General features: G+C 46.2%; 1 protein-coding gene across 2 annotated transcripts in view; it reads right to left on the reverse strand.

Moving 5' to 3' along the window:
• TCF25 (TCF25 ribosome quality control complex subunit) overlaps nt 1–6,000 on the reverse strand; it is a 486,799-nt gene that overhangs the window by 342,123 nt on the left and 138,676 nt on the right. The gene's annotated exons all lie outside the window — the stretch shown is intronic.

The following is a 6,000-nucleotide window of genomic DNA, read 5'->3' on the forward strand; positions in this document are numbered from 1 at the left end:
ATGGCTGAGTTTGTCATAGCTAGAAGGTGCCTGGATAAGGTCAACCAACACAGGCAGAGAGCTGGAAGCTTCACCTGTGCCAGACATGACTGCTAGTGAGGGGTAAGTGGTGCACTTACCTACACTAAGTGTTTTCCTAGTGAGTTGTAGGCAGGGTGTGCTAAGCCCTTTGTTTTACAACTACTAAGTTCAGTAGAACTTAAATATGTAAGCTTTGTTTATATGTACCGAAGGTACTTGATGTGATCTTTCAATTTGATAAAAAGATTGCAATGGTAAAACAACAGCAAGCTCAAATCCCAATCGCTGCACACCAATGTGAGAAGTTGGCCTGATATATGATGTCTCCAACTCTGGGGGCACCTTGTATCAGTCCAAACAATCCCTTATGGTGATGGTTGTAAGTCAACCTTATAGACAAGCTATCCTAATGGTAGCATGGACTAAGCAGCCTTAAAGGCTTAACTCAAGAGGGCATGTGAAGCCAGCTGTTTTACCAATCACAATCCTGTAATATCAAATGAGAGGACCCCACACAAGTTATATATTATAAAAATATATGTATTTATTCTCAGAATAATCCCCTAGACTCTTTATGAGTATAGAAGCACAAGCGTTTAAACAAAAGCACAGTAAAACATATGAAAGTTGCACAATTATGGATGAGGCCAGAGGCCACGCAAAACCATATACTAAATAAGTGGTATAAGTATCACTAATCGAACAGTGGTCAGGCCTAGGGCATCGCTGGGACTAATCGGGACTAGCAATGCTGAAGCTGGGAAAAGCCCGCGGGAATCGGGTGCAGCACTGAAAGCACACATATGCACCAGTGCAAAGTCAATGGTGCGTAAAAGTTATTGAGTTACTGTTTTAAGAGTCTTCCGACTGGACTAGAAGTACAAAACTTTAGACTTAGACACTAGAGGTGTATACCACTACAGGAGCACCGGCGTTCAAGAGTTACCTCACCCACAGGAAGCGGGTGCACAGGTGCAAAGTCGTGTCGGCTTTCGTTGTGTAGATCTATGGAGCCTGTAGATGAAGATGCTGCAGGTGGCCAGAAGAGAAGTGTCCGGTGCGATCCAAGGGAGGATCGATGATGTAGAGAATCTGAAAGCAGAGGGGACAGAGTCTGGGTCACTCAGCAGTGACCAGGGTGGAGCCAGGAAGGAACCAGGCAATGTCGAGCGCAATCAGGTGGTTGTGGTGAAGCTTGTCTCCGCTGCCACGTGGACTCTGGGGCACCGAGGGTGTCCAGGAGTGGATCACGAGCTGTCCCACGAAGGCTCTCGCGGTCGGCTGTGTCGGCTTCCGGATTGGAGCAAACCAACCTTGGCAAGCGCAACCCACGCAGGATTCCAAGATCGCTTCTTACTCGGACAAGCAAGGTCAGAACGGGTGCTCCTTTTTAGGGGAGCGAGGGCCAGTCCAGAGCAACCGGACTGGCAGAGCAAATTCAAAGGTTCGTCGGTACTGCGGCCACTAGCCAACGGGCAAGAGACCGGACCAACGCGTCGAGCAGAAAGATGCAGAAGGGCCCCACGCAGCACTCGGAGAGTGTGGAGGGGTGAGCTTTGGTGCAAAAGCTGCTTGGGCTGGGGCTTCTCAAACCCCAATGCACAGCGTCGAGGGAGCCTCGGGAGCTGCACGGTCAGCACTTCGTAGTTTTTCCAAGATGGCCGGCCCCACGCTTCAGGTCGCCTCCACGGGTCTCAGACTTGCTGGGACTGTGGATCGGGCTGTTGGAAGGCAGGAACGCTGGGTCTTGTCGAACTCTGTCGCTCGAGTTCCGGCGGGAACTGCAACAAAGCAAACGGTGAGGCGCTGGATGGTGCCTGTTTGCACAGGGTGGTCACTCCTTGACCACAAGGGAGATTCTTCAGTCTTACACGTCGAGTGGGATGTCGAAGGGTCCAGAGTTTCGTTTCATAAATTTCAGTCAGGATAATCTGCGTGCACTAGCACTGCTCCCACCTTTATTCCAAATCTGTGGGCTGGATCACCTGCTAGGTCCCTTCGATGGGTGGGACCCAGGAAGGGGGTGGTTACACCCCTTTCCCTTTGTCCAGCTTCGCGCCAGAGCTGGGACTGGAGGGTCCCAGCACCGGTTTGAACTGGACTATGCATGGGACACCTTGTGTGCCCCAGGCAGTGTCTAGTTTCATTCAGCGCACCCTGCCCCAATCCACTATCTCCTGTCTGGGGAGGTGTAGCACCTCCCTGCGACAGGAAACCTATTGTCCAGGCCTCCCCTGCCAAGTTTCGGTCAGCAGTAGGAGGTCAGACTTGGGTCTGTGGCAGCAGCATCCATTTTGTGATGCTGAGGTTCTGGTTAGGATTAACCACGTTTTAACAAAATAACATGTCTTCTCCCTTTAGAAGGGTGGAATGCTACCCCTGTTGCCAGGACTGGCTAGGGGGTAGTATTCCAAAGCGTATGACACCTTACACGACATGTTTTGATAAAGCCAAACCAAAGTTAGCAAGTAACCGCGAGGATTATAATGCACTTAAGAGTATATGGTATGGCAATATCCCGGAACAGCTAAGGGAGGTTGTCCCGACAGCTGCAGACAGGCTCAGCTCATGCTAGAGCACCATCTCACATAAAACCAAGCACTCTGCCTCCAGGATTGTTAAGGCCTGCCAAAGGAGTGACTTATAGGTATATATGTGTCCAGATATAGGTTTAGATATAGGTATACTATATCTAAGCAAAAGGTGATTACACCACCTTGCCCCAGCTGAGTGATAAGCCAGTTGTGTCAATTTGGATAGCCAGCCAGGGGTGGCAAAAGATATGCTGCAGCCCCTGGTAGGCCTTGGATGCACCTATGCCCTGGGCACCTATAGTGCACTGTACAGGGGCTGATAAGGTGACCCAAGCCAATTTAGTTATGCACCTAGGGTACATGGAATCCATTTTAAAGAGAGAGCAGATAGCCTGGGGCCCCGATTAGCAGGGAACCAGGCCAACTAAGTCGAAAACCAGCTAAACACAAGGCAAAACATCTGGGGTAACCATAGTCAGGTATCCACCTTCCTACAGATGTCATCAGTGATTTTATCAATGTCATAGCAGTCAGGAACATAGCGAGGCGATAAAGGCATTTCTGGAGTCACATGTCAAGGAAAAAACATCTAAAAGCTGTACCTGGGGTGTTTTGACAACTGTCAGGGGCACATTCTTATTCACTGCCACACACAAGGATAAACACCTAGTGGATGACAAATTGCACAAAGAGATGGCAGATCTTGCAACTCAGAAAATAAACAGTTCCCATTTTGGGCCTCCTATGTAGCAATAGGAATCAGGGGGCAAATGAGTATCCTTAACAAGTACAAGATGGAGCTTAAGTAGATGCACTTAAAAAAACACTCCATGGGCATGGCAACAGCAAAGCAAAATTCCGACTAGGCAGCAACAAAGCAAACAGAACCGTGGTGTGGAGGCTCTTAGATACTGATGGAAGGCACATTAGCGGTGTATCACATTCCCATCCACAACCTGATGATTATCTCTAAATAATATTCCATGTCAGAATTTGGAGCTTTCTCTGGCGCATGGGTAAAATTTGATTTGGCTTTGTTGCCTTCATCTGCATTTAATAAACCCATTATGATCTGAAGTCACCTGCTGAGGTTTATTTCCTAAAGGTGCAAATAGAAACATACCGTGGGAAATTCACTGTTGCTACAGGTCTACTGCCAGTCTGTTAAGCTGTGCAGAGTGCCCCTGTCAACTGTTATGCAGGAAAGTCTATTGGTATAGTCCGTGTGGACATTGTCGTCACTGAGATAAACACCTTTAAGTCTGAGAGGATCATTTTGAATTCCAGCAAATTCATGCCAATTGGATCTGATGAGTTTGTTGTAACTGCTATCTGTTGCATGGAAGGTGGAATGGGCATTCCAATACAAAGTAGGGAGGGTGATCACATAATTTCAGATGATGGGAAACCTGGATCGGCTGGGCCAGCATTGACAAACTGTCCAGCACTGGATTCCTGTGTTCGCGTGGGTAAAACTGCAAGCAGCGCATGTGCGGTTTTGCATGGTAGGCCACACCAACACACAACTGCAGTCCTGAATGACTATGGAACCACCAGCTATTGAAGGTGCAATTCAACAATTACGGTTCAACTGTTTGCTTGGCGGCCAATACTTTCTACAGGGAAAGGTACGCGTTTGCGATTCCAGAATGGAAATTATAATAGAACAATGGTGGATTTAGAGTAGTTCAAAGAAAGCCTATGCCTGAATAGAGTACTAAGTCCTAGGGCCAGGTTAGACTCTGCCAGCTCTCTTGGAGAAACATTTTCAATGCAATAATCCCAGTAGGAATAGCAGTAGCTTTCCAGGGCTGCACACTGACCCTGGATAGTTGTAATGACTTGAGAGGCTGTAATTAAGCTGAATGGCAGAATCTTTTACAGTTGACATTGATTTAGAACTATAATTTAGAAATATGAAACAGATACCTCTTGTGGTCCGTTAAGACACAGACGTAAAAAAAATGCATCCTGTATGTTCATGAAGGACACCAGTCAATGTTCTGGGAGGCTAACACAACATGGGTTACTACAAGAATTTCTTATTTCTGCGGGAGCACGGTGGGGCAGAATTAAGACAGGTAGCATACATGTCCAGATGCCCCAGTCCTGCTTTATAAGGAAACAGTGGAATTGTGCACCTTCCTCTTCTACTAAGTAGGACAAACTATTTCTGAGACAGTTTTACACAGGTTCCTGAAATGCTGGATAGGATAGAGATGTCCCAGATGAGTCCATCCGAGGGAATAGCAGTGCACACCTGTGAGGGTAGCAGAGGGAAAGCTTTTATACCTACAGAAGTACAGTGAGTCTCCTGTGAAGGAGACGAGGATAACGCCTCAGAGAAGTCAGGGATCCTGGTGAAATCTACTTTCCTGCCAGAATCTTGGGCAGAACAAAAAAGACAGAGAGCCTGATTATTGTCTTGGCAGATGGGATACTCTGTCACAAACGTGACGGATATCCCATCCACTGTATTACAAGTTCCTTTATATCATATGGAACATGTAATAAGGCGGACGGGATATCCTTCACGTTTGTGATGGAGTATCCGATTTGCCAAGATCGAAGTCATGCCCATAGTCACATACTTCTGGGTTTAGTGTTGCTCAATACAGGTGATGGCACCAAGGAAGGGTGATTTAAGCTCACTGGGGTGGGAAGTGAACTAGATCAGAGTTGGGGATTCTTGATTGCTATTTCCTATTACTCATTTCTCATATTTTGGTGAGAGGTGGGTCACATCCGAACATTAGGCAACACTGGCATTATTCAACTCTTCTTGCTTGAGAGTGGCAAGTTGTTTTACTATAATCAGATAATGTGACGAGAGGAAGGCAGCTGGCGAGGATTTCTCACACAAGAGAAGTTTCACACACCAAGGACAAAGGGGGACGCAAGTTGCACTATACTGAAAACGGATAAATCTGAGATACGCATAAAATTAATGTCACCCATTATTTTGTTGGCTAAAACAGAGAAATGTTTGCCCATTTTATTCATTACAAGGATAGCTGAACATGTCCTGAGCCACTGCAAGACCTCTTGTGGTCTGAAGTAAGAGTAGCATTTTATTTTAAAAATAGTCAAAAGCAGAATGGTGCATTTTTAAGCTTGGGGGTCCAATGAACTAAGCACTTAACATTTGGGTACTCAAGGTATCACACATTGATAGAATTAGACTGTAACAAAGCACAAGCCCAGCAGAACTCTTTCGTAGATAATTAGCGTAAACAGGATACCCTACATTTAGAAATAACTTAACATAATACCCGAGGATTCATAACAAGGTTACAAAAATACAATTAACTCATTTAGATATTTTTAAGTCGGGTGCTGTAATGTAGTGACTTCAAGCCCGACAATAAGCAGCTTGGGGCTAAGCTTGAGGTCTATAAGGTCACGTTAATAATTTCCTTCAGTGTGCACACTTCTTCATCGAAAC

The sequence above is a fragment of the Lissotriton vulgaris genome, chromosome 12, assembly GCF_964263255.1.
Source record: "Lissotriton vulgaris chromosome 12, aLisVul1.2, whole genome shotgun sequence".
Classification (NCBI taxonomy): Eukaryota; Metazoa; Chordata; class Amphibia; order Caudata; family Salamandridae; genus Lissotriton; species Lissotriton vulgaris.